The 24,025-nt window shown below is 40.3% G+C and overlaps 1 protein-coding gene across 1 annotated transcript in view; it reads left to right on the plus strand.

Moving 5' to 3' along the window:
- Positions 1–1,076: 1,076 nt before the first annotated feature.
- FAM110B (family with sequence similarity 110 member B) overlaps positions 1,077–24,025 on the plus strand; it is a 139,403-nt gene continuing 116,454 nt past the window's right edge. The window contains exon 1 of the mRNA XM_054590149.1: positions 1,077–1,408. The gene's annotated coding sequence lies outside the window, so the exon portion shown is untranslated. The remainder of the gene's footprint in view (positions 1,409–24,025) is intronic.

A 24,025-nucleotide genomic window follows, 5' to 3' on the forward strand; every position in this document is an offset into this window, starting at 1 on the left:
TTCTACTGCTACATGATTTTGAGTTAATGGAGACCACAACATAATCTGTGATCACATAGAATATATTAGCTGCCAAAGGAAGGTTCCATTTAAAACCCAGTATCATGTCACCTTCTTACAACGGTTGTCTTGCAGATGGACAAAGATCTACGATGGAAGTCTGATTTATTTCTTTGATAATTTCTGAACCAAAATGAAACAACAGTCACGTAATTCAGATATAGATGATCTTTCTGAGAAAATAGGGTGAATGCAATTGTATTTTAAATGTACTAAAGGTATAAAAGAAACCTTTGCTAAATATTTTAGAGAAGCAATTATGTTATGAATTCCTCTCATTGCATCCTTTTGATAAAAATGGATTTCATCTTTTTGAGTTCTCAATAGAAGAAAATATATACGAGAATGTGTTTAGTTCTAAAATAACAAAACCCTCTAAAAACAACCGTTATTAAGCAAATCCAAAGGAAAAGCATTAGCAAACCATACACTATGAGATGAACAATGATGCACTCCAGAACGTTTACTTAATTTTGAAACATCAGCTGGCTTATACTCTAGGGGCAGCATATCCATCCTGCTTGAGATTTTTTTCTATATTATTTACTGGAGTCTTAAAAATGCCTTCAGAAATTAAATGTACAAATACTAAGATGGCCCACTTAAGTATTTGAAAGTCAGCAGAAAACTTTGTCAGGCATCACAGATCATCTAGTTGGGTTAACTACCTGGTGGAATTATCACAGTCACAGAACAGGCTCTAGGTCCCAGTGCTGCGTGGTCTGATCTGGGGCGTCCTGTCAGTTAAGATCCAGGAGATTCTTCAAGGGGTGGGAGTGGGGGTGGGGATACTGGAGGGGGTTTGGAGGTGGGCGGGATGGGTGTTGGGGCGGGGTTTGGGGGTGGAAGTGTAAGGGAGGGATTTAGGGATGGGAATGCAGGGAGGGGATGAAGATGGGGAAGCGGGCAGGGCTACAAGTGGGGGTGGGGGGTGTGGAAAGTGGGAGGGGGTAGAGGCGGGATGGAGGCGGGGCAGTGCGCTCCAGGGGCGTGTGCTCTGCACAGGGACACGCGCTCTGAGCCACAGCAACTCGCTTCAAGTTCCCTCCCTCGCTCTCTGGGGAAGCCTGCCTGAGTCCCCATTCGGTGCAGACTGAACCATCGCGGCCGAGGCTAGCCAGGGCCCTCCCGTCCTGGGCCCGCTCGGCCGGCCCGGCCCACTCTCTGCTTGTGGCCCCGTGTAGGCGGAGGCGAGGACTTGGCGGCCCCTGCGGCTCCCGCTCGGCCCTCCAGAGGCTCCGGCGGCCCGAATCCCGTCTCTCGCGGGCCCTGACTGTCTCTCCCCGCCGTCCCTGGGAACCTGGTGCCGGCTCGGGCTGCACCGCCAGCGACCGGGGAGTTGACCGAGGTAAGGCTGGGCCGGTGGCTGGGTCGGGGGACCGCGCAGCACCCCGACTGTGGACAATGCCGAAGCCGCGCGCGGCCGGAGAGTAGCCGGGTCCGCCCCTGCAGCCAAGTCACCCGGCCTGGGTCTCCGTCCAACCCAGCCTCGGGGCCGCGCTGGCCCAGATGGACCCGGGTCGGCTTTCTGGGCCATGAGGGTAGGCGCGGTGCTCCTGCCCTCCCTGCGCTCCCCGAGCCTCCTGCGCGCTCTGCTGCGCGTCCGGGGGATCGGGGAGGAGGAGGCCGGGCAGGGGCCGCGGGAACAGTGCCGGGATTAGCTGCCGCTCTGCGGAGCCGGGGGCAGGCTTGAGGCGCGGAGCCGTAGGCTCCCAAAGAAGTGGGTAGGCGAGGGACTGGGTCCGCTCAGCCAAGTCTCCTGGAAGGTCTCTAACCTCGGGTGCTAAGTAAGTATTTCGGGGTTGTTAGTGTCTCCTAAATCGCTGGCCAGTAGTCCTTGCAATAAAGTCGATTCAGAGGCTCTGAAAGTTTGTTTTTGGTTATGCCCACCACCTCCAGCCTTGGTATCAATTGTCTCTGCTTTCTTTGAAAGCATACAGATTTGAACTAGAATTTAATTATCCTTGGCTCGCGCGTGCCCCCATCACCCAGCGGAGCTCATAACTTGGCAACAAAGCGTGTGCAGGCTGTAGGAAGCCCTGCTGCTTGCTGCCCAGCCTAGTGCCCTCGGTTTGTCGTTAGAACAGGCGTTGCGCAGTGTGAGTGGCAGTGACAGTTCTCCCTCTCTGCGGGCTTGTGGGGAGGGAGGAAGGCGGGGAGAACTTCACTGTATGCTTAAATTACTCTGGAAAGTGGAAAGAAAACACCTGGTGCCCGGCGCTTTAACCCTTTCAAGTTGTTATTTAGGTTTGGAGCCACCGGAATGAGCAGGCTTTCTTTTCTGCCTCAGATAAGGCAAACTCTGGGTTTTCCCTCCCAGCCATGTCCTGTGCAAAATCTGGCACACATCTGTGACAACATTGCGTGGTTGGCGGTGTAAGCACTACAAAAACTGGACTGTTTTTGAGAAGAGGAATGTGATAGTAGAATAAGCATCTTTGCAGTATAAATTAGTATGACTTCCATTTTTTCAGTTCCCCTTTTAACTTTGAAGATATTTATTTAGCACACCCCCTCAATTTACACGTAGAGTCATTCTAAATAAAAGACCTACAGTAACTTGTACTTATTTTGTGATACCACAACCCCTGATCTTCAGATGAGCTATTTATTAAGCATGGGTATGTTAACATAAGGGCAAGTTAATGGTCAGCCAGCATTCTTTGGCAGTAGGAAACATCCTGCTGATTTACCCTATGGTATTTAATCTATGGCGTTATTATAGATCATACAACAGTAAGGTCACTATTTGAACAGGGAAGTGATGATGCTTTGTCAACCTGATAATCTGTAAAGGGCTTAGACCAGTGCCCGGAACACAGTGCTAGGTGTCAGCTAGTCTAATTTTTAATTTTAAAATTTTTATTATCAATCCATGTGTTTTTGTCTGTTTGGAAAATGGATGTTTTTGTTTTTTGAATTCCAGATCTTTTAAATCATGGTATATTTTAAGCCTGTGGTATAATTTTAGATCAGAATTGAGGTTGGGTTGTTTTGCTTATGACTGACAAGCTGTTTTGTGTATTGTTATGCAAGGTGAGTTGATTTAGCAAATCTTATGCAGTAGATCTGTAAGGGTCAGACCACAGCCCTAACCTAGTTGTTCAAGGAGACCTACTTATCCTTAGGGACCTAATATTCTAAGGATAAGCCCAGACTTGCGGAGAAACCTGGGCTATTAACCTCATCCCCAAACCTTCTTGTTCTCTAGGTTTAGAATAATACTTCCAATTCTTAGTTTAAAGAGCCCTGTTGACACAGCAGTTAGGTAACTCCCACGGTGTTACAAGGCAATAAAAGATAAACATATATACTGTATATACATCAACCAGAACATGTAATTCTTGTTTGTGTTTTAAAATCTTTAGAGCAGTATTTTTAGCCTAACTAGCTAAGAAAAATTAAAACTACCTACTTGCCATGAGTCAGTAACCAAAGGATTATGTTTGTTGCCTAGATATTTTAAAAGATTGTCAGGACTGTCCTTTGAGTTTTAGATTTTTTTCCCCTCTCTATTTAACTGCGAAGTGACATCTTCTCTATTCCTAAAGAGTTCAGTTAGCTAAGCAAAGGCACGGTGTTAACTCTTGGGTCCCTGCAGAAGCAAAGCTGCTTTGGGCACTGGGTGGCAGTAGATGGTGCTGTGGGTAATGCTGGTGGAGGAGGCACACGTGCTGGAAAAGAATCGGAGGGACCAATTTAGCAAACGGATCAGTTGCCTTCTCCCCAAAATATACTCTCACCCCAAAGACAGCATCTAACAATCTTCACAAATAAACGTTTTAAAAGTTGTTCTTTATGTTTTCAACTTTTTAATACTATTTACTTGGCCAGACTTTTCTCTCTGAAACCCATAGTATTCTGGGTGTTAAGACAAACATTGCTTGTAAAAATATTACTGAGTCATCTTTGTCCTTACTCCTCTTTACCCCGCCACAGAGTGAGGGTGATCATTCTGAGCCTCAAGGATCCCCAGCTGACCCGGACTTGTTTTTTTTTTTTGTTTTTTTTCACTACTTCTAAGAGGGAGAAACAACTGATAAGAAACCTGCTTGCATCATGACTAAATTAAATCATTTATTCTGATTTTTATCACTTTTCTGACTCCCAGTATGATGCAATAAGGATTGATACTCAGGATGAAGACTGAACCTCTGCAAAGCAATGACTCATCCAAGAAAAGTATATTCATTCTATGTAGTACAGCACTGAGGGTAGAAAGTAAAAACACGCAGAACAAGAGTTTTCTGGATTACAGTCAGACTTCCCTATGTGGTCCAGCGCCGGGACTGGCCTAGTCCTAGACACTTGACACGACATTCTCTTTAATCCTCTAGAACAGGATGGGTCCTGTTACCTTCTTTCTGAAGGTGAGGTGAAGTGACTTGGCTGAATCATGTAGCTAGTAAGTAGCGAAGCTGCACATTCCATCCAGGTATGTGTGTTCCTCTGGTGCCCACGGATCTCTCCACCGGGCCACCGGGCCATGTGGGATCATCTAGGGTTTGCACATTCAGGAACTGTTCACTGCATTCTTTTTGGGTTTTACCAACATGTCTCTTCTTCGTAACTCATTGACACGTTTTGAAATTCCTGGGTAGTGTTTGGTCTTAAAAGAATCCAAAACAGGAGAAATGGAGCTGTTTTTAATTTTCAGAGGAAATCTTAAGATTTCACAGTACCTTATTAGAGACTACTTATTTTAGGAGAGTTGAGGAGAAGGACGGCAGGTTTAACTTCTTTGAACAATGTAAAGGCCAATGCAAATGGCTTAGATTATGAAGTAATAATGTTGGGTCTGTTTTTGGCCCACCTGTTGCTCAGGTGATCTGGCGAAAATCCTACCACTCCTGTACCTCCATGACTTTCTTTCCCTTGGGTTAAAAGACATTTATTCATTTTAATCACTTAAATACATCAGAGAGGATTATGATGATTAATGAAACATTGGCTCAAAACCCCATTCTATGTATCTGTTGTTTTTTAAAAATCCTACACTTTATTCAGAGCCTAATTTGTTACTTTTAAATGGTAAACTTTTTGGTGTTAAAAGCATTATAGAAATAAAAAAAAATCATATTGCAGAATTGTGCAGAAGAAAAACAAATTATGACCAAAGTGTTTATTAAAGAAACTAAAGGTAGCATTGATTGTGAACTTTGATAGGAGAAATTGTGGAATAATTTGCATGGAAGATTTCAGAGAATTGTATTAAGAAATTTAGTAGTTCATTGTTCTTGGATGTCATCATCCAAACAATTAACAAAGATGATTAAATATCAGTAAGCCTTCAGCACTGTTACAGAATACATGTATTCTCAGTTTTAAACCTGAGTTTTTTTTCTGGTTGATCCTTTGTGATACAAAATTAATAAGCTTAAATCATACATATTCCTATTTTGACAACTTTGGTTTTTTTCCTAGTTGTGTTTTTTTTTTTTTTTTACATTTTTGACATTTTACAGTTTGAGTCTCATAAGAATAATCACATACACACAGTATTCAAAGACATGAGCCTGGTTTTTTGTTTTGTTTTGTTTTTAGAAAACTTGAGTAGATGAGACAAATTCCTTCCTTTTCTCAGTATGTTTGGTGATAAAAATAGTTAATGTGTGGATGATTCAACAATTTTAAACTGGTGTTAAAGCTCAGGTTTTAAAATTGTAAACACTTAGGGGGAAGTTCAAAAGTGAATCCTAAGCAAAAGGAAGCAATATGTCATTTGGCAGACAGGTTTCCAGAAGAATTATAAGAATACTGTGGTATGTTTTTTATGTCATAGTGAGATCAATGGGTTTTGAAATTGTCCAGTTCCAGACAGAGCTTTTAAAAATATAATTCAGGAGCACATGGGAAATTTTTGAATGGTTATGTTGTAATGCAAAGCGTTTTTCCCGTCATAGCCTCATTAGAAGTTTGTTTTGTCTTTTTGTATTTTTTTAGGAGGAATCACAGATAGGCTTCAGAAGGATCATTCTTGCGAGCATTTGTTTTTTTCCCTTGGTCCCATTGACTGAACTTAATGGAACTTTATGTGTAAAATATTGTTTAGTAATTTCTTCTATTATGATTATTATATTAAACATATTTATAGGAGATTCATTATGTTCCAAGTCCTGGGGATAAGCAGCATCCAGGAAGGACAAGGTCCCTGCCTCATTGAGAATTTACTATGTAAAGTGGGAGGAAAAAATGATGATAAAATAAGTAAATAAGTGCCAAGCTAATTTAAAGCAGCTGTAAGCACAGTAAAGGATGAAGGTGGCAATCTGATCAGGACTGGGTGGTTTGGGAGGGCGTCGTGGAGAACGTTTAAGATGAAACTTAAGTGAGAAAGAGAAGTAACAACTGGAAGTTCTCTGGATTAAAAAAAAAAAAGAACAGTTTGTGTCAAGGCCCTGAGGCAGGTAGAATATTCCTTTGTGGGGAGCAGGCAACAGCAGCAGCAGACTCAGGCCAACAGGACTTTGGAAGCCATGGGAGGAGAATCTGTTTGTTTTAAATGTACTGGGAGCCGCCGGAGGGTATGATGTGAGGAGGGCCAGGCTCTAATTTTCAGAATTGGAAGCTCACTCTGTCTGCTTTGTGGAGAATCGATTATGGGGAAGGAATGGTAGCGGGCAGCTCGTCAGGAAGGGGCTGTGGCGACCAGTGCCAGTTGGGCTGCGAGCAAAGCAGAGGAGATGGAAGGAGCCTCATGTTCACAGGATTCTGAATTTGTCCTAATCTCTCATAGCCCTGATCCTAAAAGGCATCATTATTATATATACTACTAAGAAAGAAATGCCAACCGATAGTCATTGGTGCCAGTTCAGCACTAACAGGAGCCCCCAGTTTGGAGTGTGATGAAGAAAGAAACTTTATTCAGTGCAAACAGCTCGACTGCAGAACAGCATGGCTGTGTGACAGTTCAGTACTGTTACAGCTCATGTATCAGCCAGAGACGCTGTGTGCAGATACAGAATGGGTGCAGACCGCTTGGTGGTTAAAAGCTTTGTTTCCCTTTGGTACACCAGGGCAGGGTGAAGGCGTGATCATAGCCATGGAGATTCCAGGCCAAACACTTAGTTGTAAGCCAGCAAATAGGTAAGTGGGTTGCTGAGAGAGCTTTCTAGTTGAGTCTGTTTGGGTACAAAAATTGGCTATGTGTGATGCCGAGAAAGTGACTGAGGCTTATGGAACCTCAGTTTCCTGATCTGTAAAATGGGAATGACTGCAGTACCTACTTCATAAGATTGTTATGAGGGGTAAGTAAGATATTTGCAAAATGCACCTCATGGATGTCCTATATTGTTCCCTCTGTCTTGTATATTCTCATCATACTGGTCACAGGATGAAAGCTGCTTCTTCAGAGACTCACCCTGACCACTGAAGCTAATGCAGCCACTTCTTTGGCCACTCTCTTTTCCATTATCCTATTTTATTTTGTTCATAATCCTCATTCCTAACTGAAATTGTATAATTTGTCTACATGTTGAAAGTACATTTCTCCAGTTGAAAGGGACACTATGATATAAACTGTTCTATCCTCAGTTCCTAGAACAGTGTCAGGCCACATTGCAGGGCTTAATTCGTATTTACTAAATGGAGTCTAAGGGGGACACTGCTGATCGTGAGGATATTTAAGGCACAGCAGAAGCAAGCAGGGATCTTCTACCCACTTTGTTTTCTCTGCTATGAGATAATATCTTTGGTGGGCAGGTTCCAGCAGTCTCTGTTGGGGGAGGGCAATTGTAGGATAAGGAGAGTTTATGTTTGGAAACATGGGTTTCTTAGGGTAGTTGGACATAATTATTATTTTGCCATGGCATTCCAGAGAGGATCACTTGCATCCTCTTCAAGCTGAATGTCACCTGAGGCCTACCCAATGCCTGAGATGCCAGGATAGAGGCACCTAACTCCTATAAAAGCCACAAAACTAGACAGGGTAGGGAACTGTACCTAAAAGTAACCAATACTTGTGAGAATGCTGTGGCCACCGCAAAAGCCAGCACTGAAATTGGGGCTGTAACTGGAAGCCTAATAGACCTGCTTACTCAGTACTCTGGACTTTGGGTTGTTCATCTGCTTTCTAAATTATATTATGTTATTTATAATAATGTATCTCGTTATAATGACTTTTGTCAATGTATAGATTTTGATTTTATTTTTATTTTTCAAAAGGAAATCATAACCTATTTTAGAAATAAGAACATTTATAGATTCTTCTCCAGGTGTTTAATCTTTCACTTTGCTTGCTTGTTGACTACAGTCTTTAGGTGAAAGTTAGTGAATTCAATGTAAAGACTTATTTTTCAAATCCTTGTGTGATACTCCATGGTCATAAGTGTGTGTACATATTTATTCACACACACATAAACCATAGGTCATCTTCCTTTCCTGGCTACCATTTCCACTGATGGGCAAAAAGAGATGCTTGGAAACTGGGAGCTCAGCAGTGTTGGGAAATATCAATGAACTCTGATAGCACATCTGTGTTTTGACTACATAGTTCAAAAAAGGTGAATTGGGAGGCTCATTGTACATTTGATTGTGAGCTGGGAAGTTTTAAAATTCTTTTGATCTATCCCTGGCCTATGCTCACTTGAATGATCATTCATTGGAATGTTGTGATTTTTAAGAATCAGATGTTTTTCCTCCCAATAAATTGTGTTCTTGTTTACTGACCATGAAAGAAGAAGAGAGATCATTGTGTTGGTTTTGAATATGACTAGTCATGGAACTTTTCATAGCTGCTGTAGGCTTTGTTCTAATCTGCAACATGAGTCAGCTATGTGACTATGAACCTTTTTATAATGTTTTGGCCAGAGTGGTCACCATCTTTGAAGGGATAGACTGTCCAGTAACTTAGTTCTTTAATTTAATGAAGATTGTACATTTTCTAATTCTTGTTAGTGAATTTATGTTTATAGTTATTATAGGAGAAGAGAACATTACTGTCATATGAATGTATATTTTGTGGGAGGTTGAAATATTATTTTAGGTAGTGCCAGAAATTTATGGTCTATCTTCATCAGCAGTTTTCAACCTTTTTCATCTCATGGCACACATAAACTAATTACAAAAATTCTGTGGCACACCAAAAAAATGCATCTTTTGCTGATCTGACAAAAACATAGGTGTAATTTTGACTGATTTACAAAAAAAATAATAATGGTAATTGCCTACCCCTTTTGTTCCAAAGTGACTTTTTAAAAAATCAGGCACCTCTACTCGTATATAGGGATTTATGGTACCAAGAATTAACCAGTCAGACACAACTGTATTACATGACGTGACCAATAAGCTGCAACTCTGTTATATCACCTATATATTTGTGGTTCAAGACCAGGCATTCACATCAGACAGCTATTGTTGTGTTGGCTATTGTAAATTTTTTATTTGGCAATCTAAGGAAAAAGAGGTCAGTGCCACTGACTAGTCAGGTATTGTATGTTTTAAAAATCTAATGAACAAACTGAACTAACAAGCAAAATAAAGACAGACTCATCGATAGAGAGCAGGCTGGCAGCTCTGGCAGGTGGTTAGGGGGTGGAGGAATGGAGCATAAAAGAAAAAGGACTCCTGGACATGGACAACAGGGTGGTGATTGTGGGGGGAGGGGGAGGTGGATGTAGAAGAGTATATATAAGGGGGATAAATCGTAATGGAAAAGTACAATAAAAATAAATTTTAAAAAGTAAAAAATAAGAATTCTTGTGGTGCACTGGTGTGCTGTGGCACACTGGTTGAAAATCACTGGCCTATGTTGTTTGGAAATTAGTTTTAAGTGAATTTTCCTTAGAAATGATGGGAGTCCCACATATATCATATGTAGTTAGTTTCTATGTCTGTGAGTTTGGTGTATATGAACGTGTGTTTAAGTGTGTGTGTATGAGCACATGAGTGTGTATGTGCAAGTGTGTTTGAGTGTGTACCTTTGTATGTGAGTGTGTACATGTGTGTGAGTTTGTGTATGTGAAAGTTTGTGAGTGTGTGTGTATATGTATATGAAGGCCGAGTGTTCAGTATGGGCTTCTCAGTGGCAGTGTTTCCTAGTCAGAGGCAGCCTTGCACTCACCTAGTGCAGGCTGTTCCAGCTCCTGTGGCCTGATTCCCTTATCTGATTTCTCCTACAGGTATTTTTCTTTTGGAATTCACTAGCACAGAACTAAGCTGCTTTGGTTGTTAATTCCCCATTGCTATTTGCACATGCCTCTTTCAGAGTAATTTCAGTGTGAGCCATTCAGCTGTTGAAAAGCTCTGTCTGTTGAAAAAGGCGTTTAGGCACCGGGAGTTAGTGATAAAGAGACCAAATCACCAGGCCTTTAATTCAGCATCCAAGACATTATCACATGTCTTTATATATTTTGTGTCTGAAATACTTAAATATCTTCATTTTAATTTGTATTTTTTTATTTAACAAGATGGCATTTATTAATCACATGCACCAGAGGAACAGAACCAATAAAATCTCAATCTTAATATCTTTCTCTCACAAGGAATTGGCTTATGCAATTATGGAGGCTGAGAAGTCCCACAATCTGTTATCTGCCAGCTGGGGACCCGGGAGAACCGATGGTGTAAGTCCAGCCTGAGAGCAGGAGAGGACGATCAGGCAGAGATCGAATTCTCCCTTCTTCCACCATTTTGTTACCTGCAGGCCCTCAACAGATTAGATGAGGACCACACGCATTAGGAAGAGGAATCTACTTTTACTTAGTCTACCAAATCAAATGTTAATCTCATCCAGAATAATGTTTAACCAAAATATCTGCATCACCCCTATGGCCCAGTCAAGTTTATACATAAACTTAACCACGCACACTTGTACAACAGTATGATCAGAGTGTTTCAGGAATTTGCTGTTTTGAAAACATTTTGTAAAAGTACTGTTTTCCAAGCCTGTTTATGTGCCTGTCACATCACAATGATGTGACTCCTAGAACAGTGGGACCAGGTACCCATCTCTGAGTCCTGCCCTTCCACAAAGGCTTTCTTAGAAGTGCTGGCACCATTACACCTTTCCCTTCCTGGTCAACACCCCCTTCATTGAGTCAACTGACTGCTGTGTTCTATGATGTGTGCCTGCTTTTGTGACTGTCTCTTTAACAAGACAGTGTGCTCATCAGGGACGGAGACAGTGCCTGTGTCCCTCCACAGAAGTACTCTGTATGCCAGGGAAACCATGTTGTTGTCCCCTTTCCTTCTCGGTGTGTTCTTTGCATAGTGCACGTGGAAATGGCGTTCTTGGCCATGACCATGATGGGCTAAGTCTCCACTTTATGATGTCTCTTCAACACAATTTATGCTCAAATTTAAAGTGATAGTAGTTACTTTGTATAATTATATCTGATTTACAGTTTTCACTTTTATTTGATCTTCAGGTTTCAACCAGGTAGGGAAATGTTTTGAATCTTAAAAACATACATTTTCTGGTTTCAACCTCAGACTTGATAGTAGATACCATTTATTGCCCATAATAGTGAATATAGGAGGAAATTGAGTGCTATATAATTTTTGAAAAACACTTAGATTATTTATACCTCTGATTATTCCTTCATTAGCACATGCAATCAGTCATAATACTAGTGATAATGATATATTGAGTCAAACTCTTATATGGTGTTTACACTCTTCCTGGCACTGTTCCCAGCACTTTACTGATATTCTTTGTATTTGCATGATGGTGCCCTCATTTTCTAGTTGAACTAGCTGGTGTATTTTGGTTTCTACATGATGTTATCTTTGTTTTCTGAGACATTTGGCTTCAAGAGGCCAAGAACTAATCAGTTGTGTATACCTAAAATCATTAATTTCTTCAAGAGTTCACTTTTATATTTATTTGTTTAGAATGCTCCAATCTTTCCTAAGTCTCTGGTTTCTATTCTGGTCAGACTTGCTTTGAGGCCACAATCACCACAGGTAGCAGCTTGCTGTGAGGCCCAGGTGACCATCACAGTGGTGGGTGGCCTTCTGACCAGACAACATGGCCTTGGAAGATTCCAGTAGGCTGACTTATGGGTCTTATTAAACCCCAGGGGAGAGTTTTATCTAAAAATCTGGCTTAAGATGAAGCTGGCTGGGGCAGAGAGTATGTAGAGCTAAAACTTCTGGTCTAACGTGTTGCACCATTAGGATGCTTAAATGAGCTGTTTTCCAAAACCAGTGCTCAGATTTTGGTCATCTGATGCATTGAATAGTGGTGTCCCTAGTCATTGGCGACACTTTCATTGCCTACTCAGTAAACGCTCTAGTACCTGCTGTGTGCCAGGGACCATGTTGCCACCTGGTTGGGTGGAAGTGGGGTCCTCACTCATGCTGAAACTCTGGGCACTCAGACCTACGGGACACCTTTCTTAGAACTTCGTCTTTATCCTCAGCCATTTTTTAGGACTTCATTTCTCTAGGCCTAACCCCAAGTTAGTGCCTGGCGTAAGAGAATTGAAGTGCCCTCCGTGTTGCTTCTGACCTTGTCCATCTTCAGAAATGTGCTGTTGCCCTTGTTGAAACTGTAAGCGTGTCCTGTGAATTGCTGTCATGTGAATCACATGGTGCCTATGTGGCTTGGGAGATGCAGTGTCAATGGAGCGAAGATACATCTTTTTATTATAGGGTGAAAGTAAAGCTTTGTCATTTTTCTACTGTCACCTTTTTGGCCCCTGTATTCCCTTCTTTAAACGAAAAGTAATACAAAAATATTTCTTTTTTATTTTTTCAGGAGATATTTTTTTTTCTTGCCTCTTCATATGTAAGGTGGCAGAACTATAAGAAACTTCCTTCTACCAAAAGAAGGGTAAATTCTTCAAACCTAAAATAGGAAACCTAATAACTCTAGTCTGTGCTCAGAGATTCTTAATAGATTAGTTGATGCTTTTGGTCTAATGAAGTGACAGTGTAGGAATCATGCAAAACTTGCCATTGGAAAGGGGGAGAGTGAACTCTTCTCCCTGCATCTGAGCTGAGGCTGATACCAGACATGCTCCCTGTGTGCTGGAGATGCCTCCTGACTGACAGCCAAAGATGGGCCTGTATTCATCAGCCACTACTCCTGTCAGTGGATGCTCACCAGCTCACTTGTACCATGATACTGAAATCAGGCCCCTAATTCCCTTTGATATGCCCATGTCCCGGGTTTCTCCCCCTATCTGGCCCTGAAATGTCTCTCCTGCCTGGCCGTGCTTTGTATTCCTGGTGCACCTTCCACCTTAGTTCAGGACTTTGTGATCTTTTCCTTTCTGTCGGATCTCCCTGCCTCAGCCTCCTTCCCTTTCCTGTCTCTGCTGTACTGTCTCCAGAATTAGCTGATATCGTCCCATCATATTGCTCAGCTGCTCCAATCCCTGACCATGGGTCCATGCCATGCTACAGTATTGTTAGCATGCCGTTCCATGTCTTTCCTGACTTGGCCTCCGTGCCCCTCTGACCCCTTTTCTGAGTGCATCCCTGCCTTTGCACGTGCTGTTTCCTCCGCCAGAAGTGCTTGTTTATCTCTCCTCTGCTTAATACAATGTTGGTTATTCTAAAAGGCCTCTGTTATATCTCCTCTCTAATTATTTTCCTTCTATGGTCTGAATAAAAATAACAGGGGAAACAATCACATCTTTCATGGTGCTCAAATCACTTAAATGCCAAGTCTTAAAAGTATATCTCTGCCTTATCATTTCCATAAGAGTTGATAGAGGGGCGTAAATCATATTCACAGCAGCAGCTTCAGTCTGAAACCACTCTGCTACTCTGAGAGTAGTTTACACCTTAAGATTGAGGCGAATGGTCTCTCAGGTGCTGGAGGAATTTGCAGATGGAATCGAGGCACCAGTATTGATAATATGCTGAAAGATTGTGTCAAAAACAAGAAGTACCAGAATCAAGATAAACACCCTGAGTTTGCAGAAAGCACCAGAAGATCCTAGGCCTGTACTGTCCAGTATGGCAGCGTTGGCCATATATGGTGCCTGAGCACTGCATTTGTAGCTGACCCCCACTGAGATGTCCTGTAAGTAAATATACACCAGACTTTGAAGATTTAGTTTTTATAAAGTAACTCATTAATAATTTTTTTGTGTTACATGTTGAAACAATATTTTGGATTTTCGGGGCTAAATAAAATATATTATCACAATTAATTTTACCAAATTCTTTTAAATTTTTAATACAGCTCCAAGAACATTTGTAATAATATATATGGTTCCTGTTTTTGACTTGCATTTTATTTCCATGGAAAGATGTTGTTCTAGACTCTCTACAGTTCATTGATGTGACTCCATATCCTTGGCAGCATTCTAAATCATAGTAGTAAGCAGATGGTTGTGTACTTGTAGAGAAGGAACTAGCAGTAACTAAAAGCAAGAATAGTTTTGCTCAGAACAAATTATGCATAGCCTCATTTTTTTTAATGAAGTTACTATGCTAGAAGATCAGAACAGTTCTACAGATTTATATTTGGATTTCTATAATACATTTGGAACATTTCCTGTCATAAGCTTGTGGACAATTTAGAGAACATACAGTTGTGGTTGATAGCATGGCTGTGTCTGTAACAGGTTGAGCTCAGTTCTCAGAGTATCTTGCATTGATTGCTGTGTCTGGAACAGGCTAGGGGATGCTCTCAGCTTCCCATAGACATAGAGCTTGTTTCATGTCAGTGAAACTAACTCATTGTGATAAGGTCAAGTTTGTTAAAGTTTTAGTGGTCATGTCCTGCTGAGTGGTCTGGAGGCATTCACTGAACACATTTATCGAGTACATATGTGCCCAGGCACTAGACTAGTTGCTGAGGATAAAGAGTAATAGTACTAGTAATATGTTATCCCTAAACTTAAAATTTTGTCTAGCTGGAAAGCACACCACTTGAATAAAATCAAAGACCTTGTGGGAGCACAGCAATAGAGGCGAGTGTGAGGAGGGCGCCAGGCCGTGGGCAGGATATCTCCCCACCTCCGCTGGTTGGTTCAGACTATCTGTCTTCCTCCTGATATCTAACTCTTGCTACAAAGAATGGCTTAGAATTAATTGGTTTAAAATGAAAATCATTAGCTGTAATGGTTCATATCCAACAACTTAATATATAGCAAATTAATTTGTGAGATTTAAAAAATCCTGAAATCTCTTGGTTTTATTTATTGTTTCCATGTTTACTGAGGTATAGTTAACAAACAGAAATTATACATATTCAAGGTGTATGATGTGATGTTTTTGTACGCACATATAATTGAAATGAGGACCACAGTCAAGCTGATGAACACATCACCTCACACAGCTAGCTAGCTTGCTTGCTTGCGTTCTTTCTTTTTTCCTTCTTTCCTTCCTTCCTCTCTCTCTCTCTCTCTCGTGGTGAGAACACTTAACATACTCTCAGCAGATTTTAAGTAGACAATATAGTATTATTAACTATAGTCTCCATGCTTAGCATTAGGTCTCTAGAGCTTATTCAATTTGTAACTGAAAGTTTGTACGCTTAGACTGATATCTTTCCATTTCTGCCATCTCGTAGCTCATGATAACCACCATTCTACTCTCTGCGTATGTGAACTTGACTTTCTTAGATTCCACATATAAATATGTGAGAATTTTCTGCAGCTATGGTAGAAAGCTTGGTAATGTCTGGAATTGCTTTCATAAATGTCCAGGACAAAATCAGCCTGTCTGCACTTTGGGACATTTACTGGATTCATGTAATGGAGTGGCCTTCACACTATTACTTCTCAAAAACCCTTCTGGCTTTGCCCAGTGGGTACCTGTTTGGCTGCATCCATCCAGAAGCAGGTAATTATGTATTGCGATCAGGCTTTTGGAACTTGAATTAAAAGTTATGGACTGAGCTCCTAACAATCTAAGGGACTTGTTTTTATGGAATATTTCTTATTTTCAAGAGTTTACATAGCCAATCAACTGCTTTGGCTCCCTCAACTTTGATCTTCCACGTATGTAGTAAATGGCTGTAGGCAACATCCAGGTGGCACGGTGCTATTGTAGATTCTCCCTCCCAGATTCTCCTTCCTGATTTGAGCTACCCTCTCATCCATCCTGTGTTTCACTTTGGTTGAAGGATATTCCAGAGGCAGCCCCACAATATTTCTTCCTGTGGTTAGGTGGAGATATTGTAATTCTTGCATTGTTATTTCCTGCTGTGATCTACACTTCACACATTTTTAAAAATTGGCCAGAAACATGCAAAGCAAGTAATTTGATTATTTGAAAAATATAAACAGTAAACAGTAGGTAAAATTAAAGCTCAACTATAGTAACTTAGTAGGAAATTATGGCTAGTTTATTCTGTATTATAACCTATGTTTTTATGCTTAAGTTTTCTCTAGGTCCAGAAATTTTATTTTCTGTTTTCCTCTGATTTTGTTTTGTTTTTTGAAGATGTCTCACATCTTTTTGTGAAGGAAGGCAGAGTGTAAAGTTAAACTAGAGGCTTTTTAATGTCATTTTTGGTCTGTAAATTGGTTGTTTAAACTCCTTACTCTGGGTAGGTAGGAGTTAGATATTTGACCTTGTTGAAACTTTCATATTAAATGTTAAACATTAAGTCAATGGTGAGCGACTTTTTAATTTTACTTATGTATTTTATGTAGACGAGAAAATATTTATAACTCATTTGTCCATTAAAAATTACAAGTTTAATGAGTCCTATGGAAAAATAAATAAACTTAATTATTTCTTGAGTAGAAAATCTCAAAGAGGGATTAGGTTGTGTTTCTGGGTCACAAACAGGGCGCTCTCTGGGAGTTTGGTTGGTCGCAGTGCGTGTGGGACAGGCAGACCTTTGGGTTCCTGTGAGTGTGTGGGGCTGCTGGAGGTCACATGGGATTATTCCATGTCTTTCTCAGAAAAACCCTGCAGGGTTGATACTACTATGATCCTGCTTTACTAATGAGGATGTTGATGCCAACAGAGGAGGTGGGATCTTCAGGTCATTTGGGGACTGGAAGATCACACACACTTGTTGAACTTGGCCGCATGAGGCTTTGTGGGCAAAATGGATCCCACTGCCCTTCCCAGGGTGGTCTTCCCTGTCCTGAGGTTGTGGCAGAGTGGAGAGGCATCCCCACTTTTGCCTTCCTTAGCTGGTGACCTCATGCCTGGGCTGTTCCCAGAAGCCCCAAATTTTCACTCTACCCGGGCCTGGGAGTGGTTGTCGATAATCCTTGGAAAGGTTTTCCTGGAGGGTCTCCTCCTGAAGGCTGTGTCTGGAATTGAAGAGTGAGCTCTCTCTCGGGAACTGAAGCTCTATGGGTATTAGCAACAAAGATTTCTCTCAGCACTGTAAGAGAAGGCAAATAACCAAATGTTACAGAATATTTACCTAAATGCATCAAAGATGGAATATAACAGCAAGAAGTGCTAAGGTCAGCATAAGAGTATGAAGGGCTAGGGTTTGGGATGTGCACTGTGGCGGGCCTCAGATCCACACCAGGAGCACTTGGGGTGGGGAGGTGTCCTCTGCGAGGCTGGCACACCCTTGGGCTCAGGAAACAGAAGTTGACCATAGTGGAAAGGCCTTTGTGGGGTGTTCTGCAGGTTGCTGAGCAAAGAGCCATGAGAGAAAGCAGGTTTCAACTTAAGTGAGGTCAAAGGTGATCCAGATCAGGATGGACTCTATTGTTGGGACAGGGAGGGGTATGCAGGAGGAGCTGGACAGTTGACTTTCTGTCCCATGTGTTGAGGCCAACCCATAAATGCCAGTGCTATTGCCATGTCTAGCCCCCCTTTTTTTCTTGTTTGGGGTTTATTTCATGGTGCCTTAGAATCTCTGAGTCTGCCACACAGTAGACTTAATGGAGTCTACTCAGGGCACTGTCTCGGGCACAGTGTTGGAAAATAAGGTCACCTCTTTTTAACACGGAAATAAACTGATAAACACGTGTAAGCACAGTGGAGGAGGAGTGCCGTGGCAGGCCTTTGGTTTTGAAACGTTTGTTTCCGTGCGAGCAATGTGATGGGAACATGGGCTTCCCAGGAACTGGGATTTTTGTACATTAGAGTCCTGGCATCTATGTGTGCAGACTTATGTTTCTGTCTTCTGTTCTCTCTGGCTTGGCAGAGACCCAAGCAAAACGAGCACTATCAGGGCAAATGTGCAGGAATTGTCATCAGTTCTTCCCGAGAGGCCCTTCCAGATCGCCACTGCATGGGCACCGTCAGCCCAGGAAGAACACCTGAGATTCCGGAGCTTCCTGGGCCTCCTGCCGGGAATGGCAATTGGAGGAATGCTGGGAGTATCTGGAGGTGCCAGTGATGCATAGGTGGCTTTAGGAACCCTTGATTAGCACACCAGAGTCACCCGGAGGGCTGGTAACACACCGATGGCCTTTCAGGGAGGACCTGAGGTTTGCAGTTGAACTTGCTCCCTGGTGAGGTTAAGCTGCTCATCTGGGTGAAGTCCTCATTTTAGAGGTGCATGGTGCTAAATTTGAGAGTTTCCAGACACAGTAAACATTGCAAGATCCTGGGTGGGAGGAGGGGTGGATATCTTGTAGGGAAAATGCTGTGAAGCTAGAAAGGGTTATAAAATTTCTCCCAGAGAAAACCTGTGGTGTCAAAGGCTTTAATGTTTTTATCACAAAGCATAAGTGAAGTCCTTAATTTTTAATAGAACGTTTCTCCTTAATAAGCCATGTGTATGTATATTTTTCCCCAACCATTTTGCGTGTCTTTAGTCTGTATGGATTTTCATATGTAAAATATTAGTTCAACTTTGATTTTTTGAGGTACCACTTAATTAAATATTTCAGCTACTTGGAAGCAAAACTATGATCTTTATATTTTATTTTAAAATAAAATACCTTAATGGAATCTGTTTTAGAGCATATTCATAGCTTTAATAAAAAATTAAATGTACTTGATTATATCTTTGTTAACATCAATACCTTGGGCCATGAAAATGTACTTATTTTCCTTGATTTAAAATAATGTTTTTACAAAGCAATATTCTTTTCTTGAGAATTTTATTTCTTTTAATCTTATGAGTTGATGTTTGTTTTAATTTTCAGATAGCTTGGGGTTTTTTTGTTAGAGTACATATAATTTACATTCTTGCGATACTTTTATTTCAACAAAAATTAATATAGATACTATTAATTGATTAAATTTGGAAGACTATAGTGAAGATAATTTCTAAATTTAGTCTTAGGTTCTCAAGTGTAAAGGCCTTCTGATGAGCACACAATGCAGTATACAAATGTATTATAGAATCGTACACCTGTAACATATAACATTATTAACCAGTGTTACCCCAATAAATTTAATTTTTTAAAAATGCCCTCGATGAACTGAAACATGTTTTTAAAAAGTTACAAGTACTTAAAGTGAAACAGTGAAATGTGTATTCTGTAATTAAAATAACTCCTATTTGGAAACACATTTAAGTAATGCAGTATTGAACTACTTCTTATTACATTATTTAATTCATTCTGTTTTTATGGTTTAATTATATAGTTGACCCATTTAATCTGAACACCTCACAACAGAAAAACTGGGTATCTTTCAAATAGTTTTTAAATAGGAGAAATATGATGTCTCTTTGGTGTAGCCACAGGGAACTAGAACATGTGTTCTCTATGCCTCTTTGATGATTTTTTAAATCTATGAAATAGGTACTTTTAGATAAATGATTACACTGGGCAGAAAGAAAGATGGGAACTGAAGTAAAATCTGTATTCCCTCTCATTGCATAGCAAACAACCCCCAAACTCAGTGGCTCAGAATGATAAAGCTTTCCCGCCCTCCACATTTCTGTGAGTTCCGGGTGTTTCAGGAGGCCACAGTCTAGGTGTTGCTGGGGCTGCAAGTCACCTGGAGGCTGGACGGGGCCCCAGGGAGCTGCACTGGAGGTGGCTCAGCCAGGTGGCACGTGAGCTGATGCTCACTGTGGGTGGGTGGGAGGAGCTCAGTCCATCCTACGTGGGCCCTTTCCTGGTGCTCTTTGAACTGACTTGGCCATAGGTCAAATTCTCAGGGAATCTTCCTGAAGGATGATCTTTCCTTAAGTTCCAGACTTTACGTAATTCCACATATCCAGCAACTTCTAATACCATCACATTGGGGGTTAGATTTCCACATATTACAATAATTTGGTGGGGGAAACACAAACATTCAGTCCGTTGCAATAACATTATTACTACTAATGGTTGAAACGTAATTGCTTGTATACTCTGTTTCAGGTTGTAAGCCAATGGTCTTAAATACATTATCATAAATACAGAACAACCCTGAGTAGAACTGAGGTTCAAATGTAAGATAACATATTTGACTGCAAAACATACATCTATAACCACTAAGCTATAAATACTATCTTGTTTAACTAATTTTTTGATGATTAATCAATTTATATTTTATGTGTTAGATCAACAAGCAGTATTTTATCCAATACCCACTTTTTTGTGGACATCAATTTGAGATGGACCTAAAAGAATTCAAAAGCTGTGTTTTTAAAACATAAAATTTAGTTGGGGATGTATGGCTTACATAAAACAGCCAACCAGTCAAAAATTGTTGCAAAAGATTACATAATAAATACTATATTTTATGGAGTAAGTTGTTTTTATAATGCAAGTTAGTATCACCATTAAGATAGCAAAATTGCCTTAAATGTAATGGGGCCATTAATTTGATGTTTACTCATAGCATAAATCATTCCTGGCCGGTCATTTATATTGATATTACTTTCCCCAAAGCCCTAAAGATGGCATATAACAGACGTTAATGAAAAGTTCAGTTCTCAGTGAAACCTTACCCTCTCTTATCTTGCAGACATGCCGAGTGGCCCGGCTTACAGACCGTACTTGCTTACTTGCTGGGGGTTGGCATTGAAGGTTTCGGGGGCGCTCTAGCACAAAGAAGGCCTGAGCAGGGTTCTGTGGTGCTGTTGACGCTGGTCCTTCTGGATCTTGCTTTCATAAACACAGTGATTTATATGTAGCCTTTCTATTGAGCAGGCCCCTCACCGGGAAGGCGTCCCTGACTCTACATTTCATCCTGAATGCTGTGGCTTTCCTGTGAAATGGTAATTAAGAAGTGCCCAGTAGACACATGCTACAATGTGGATGAACCCCAAGGACATTATGGGGAATGAATTGAGCCATTCACAAAAGGACAAACACTGTATAATCCCAGTTAAATGACATGCTGAGAGTAGTCAAATTCATAGAGACAGGAAGTAGAATGTAGGTTGCCAGGGGCTGAGAGGAGAGGGGTATGGGGAGTTAATGTTTAATGGGTCCAGAATTTCAGTTTTGCAAGATGAAAAGAGTTCTGGATGTGGCTGGTGGTGGACAACAGCGTCAAAGTACTCAGTGCCACTTGAAGTGTACATTTAAACATGGCTAAGATGGTAAACACTATGTTCTATGTATTTTACCACAATAAAAAATGCAATAATATAAAATGTAGTGTATTAATAAAACCTGAGTATAACTGTTAAAAAAGGTGCCCAGTAGATTGTATTACATTTGATTAACATTATGCTTAGTTTTTGTAGGATAGCAGAAAATATCAGTGTTGATATTGGTGTTGTTCTATACTTGCTTATTAACAAAATGACTAGCTTTTTTTTTTTACCAGAGAGATGAAATGGAGATTCTTTGGCCTGAAATCATTGCCATCTGTTCTGGAAAGCACTTGAAGAAGACTCCAATTAAATTATGCTTCTCACATAGCCGGGAGAACCCCAAACCTCAGCAATTGTTAACAGAAATTCATCTCTTGAAGACCAAAAACACAGTGTTAGAAAGCTGTACCCTGTGGGCTTGATGAGCATAAGGAGTGTGTGTATCTTCAAACAGCTTAAGTGCTACAAAGAGTCCTGTAATCCAACATTCAGTAGTATACTGTGGAGGCCAAATTTTTAAGGCAGGAATGGATATTTGAGTTTCATTAATACTCTTGTCTTATCTGGTATTTGAAGATGCCTGGAAAGGACAATTGCTAGTTTACTATCATAGCGGCAAATAAGACTTTGTTGACATAATTTCTTGGCATGATATTCTAGGCTTATTTAAATTACTGTATTACAATTTCAATTTTTACTTTTCAAGGAACACAGTGCCTGATTTAATAGGTGGTCATTTTAAAATTATAACTTATAAAAGTAAAATTATCATATGACCCAACAACTCCACTTCTGAGTATATACCCAGAAGATTTGAAAGTAGGGTCTTAAAGAGACACTTGTACACACTTGTTCACAGCAGCATCATTCACAATAGCTAAAATGTGAAGGTAATGCAAGGGCCCATCAATGGGTGTATGAATACGCAAAATGTGGTATATGCATATAACGTAGTATTAGTGAGCCTAAAAAAGGAGAGAAACTTTGACACGTGCTGCAACATGGATGAACGCTGAGGACATTATATTAAGTAAAATAAGCCAATCACAAAAAGACATGTAATGTCTGATTCCACTTACATGAAATACTTAGAGTAGTCATATTCATAGAGAGATAGAGAGTAGAATGGGGGTTAGGAGGGGCTGGGGGTGGGAACAGGCAGTTAATGTTTAATGGATACAGAGTTTCAGTTCTACAAGATAAGAGTTATGGGGATGGATGTTGGTGATCACAGTATTGACCGTATTTAATACCATGAAGTATATACTTCAAAACAGTTAAGGTGGTAAGTTTTATGTGTATTTTACCACAATGAAAAAGTTGGGAAAAAATAATTTAAAGGTCAGCCTCCAGATAAGATAAATGCTTTCTGCCTTAGGTTGTAGTGAGTTCCTGACTCCTGTGTTTTTCTTGAAAAATTTTTCATAATGTAAGTTAATGAGGGATTTTGCACATAGGAATTTGAGTAACAACAAAATACATATTTTCTACAAAAGTTTCTTCCTGACAAAGAAGTACAGTGACTTTGGAAGAACATGCTGACCAAAAAAAATAAATAACTCAATATATTTTGGATTTAAATGTCTGGAGCTATATAAGGTCAAACATTTTTACTGAAGGAGATTCCTTCCTTTGTTCTCTCTTCCCAAAGTATCATAGTAGTCTCACAGAATATATCAAAATTACTCCTATTTATATGTTCTTGCTGCTGGAATTCAGGCTGGGAACCACTATAAACTCTGTCTGCTTTTTAATTTTATTAATATTTAATAAATGACATACTATGTTCAACTACTGACTCACAAGTATTAAAACTCTGGAAAATATTAATAATTGTCTTGGCTGGTGTGGCTTAGTGGGTTGGGCGGCAGCCTGTGAACCAAAGGTTGCTGGTTCAATTCCCAGTCAGGGCACATGCGTGGGTTGCAGGCCAGGTCCCAAGTAGGGGTTTCATGAGAGGCAAACACACATTGATCTTTCTCTCCCTCTCTCCCTCCCTTCCCTTCTCTCTAAACATAAATAAATAAAATCTTTAAAAAAAAAGAAAAAAAATAATTGGACCATGACCAGTTAACAATGTGCTAGGTTTTAAAACGTGTATTTGTAGAGTGTTAAAAATGAACATTTGAGATGTGCAACACTTTTTCTTTTAATATATTATTTTGGAACCAGGCGTGTTTATCTTTAAAAGAACTTTGAGACACTGACACAATAGTACGCAGTTTATAGCTTTTTCCATTATGACCCTTTTCAGAAACTTCTATCTTGGACATAACATCTCTTTAACTATATATGGGTTTGCCTAAGTGTTATAGTTTATAGGGAATCAATGAAAAAAACTGATGGGATACATCTGAGTGAATCTAATGAAACTTTTCAGTATGCTTTTTTTCTTTTGTTGTAAAGCCTGGAGATATACAAGGATCTGTGTCAACTTGGTCCAAATAAATTATATATTAGAATACACCAAAGACCTCTTTTTAAGGTTGTCCTCACAGCATGTGAGGAGTATTGCATTGAGGTGGTTGTGGTCTTTTTGCTTTGAACCTCAAGAAGATGTCTCCCATTTTTTAATCTTGCCTTTTTGGAAAGGAAAGGTAATTTTCTAGGATGTTTCAAATCAGTGATTTATAACCAAGTGACTCCTTTATG

The sequence above is a fragment of the Pteronotus mesoamericanus genome, unplaced genomic scaffold (assembly GCF_021234165.1).
Source record: "Pteronotus mesoamericanus isolate MK-2021 breed Mesoamerican mustached bat unplaced genomic scaffold, CSHL_Meso_final scaffold_174, whole genome shotgun sequence".
Classification (NCBI taxonomy): domain Eukaryota; kingdom Metazoa; phylum Chordata; class Mammalia; order Chiroptera; family Mormoopidae; genus Pteronotus; species Pteronotus mesoamericanus.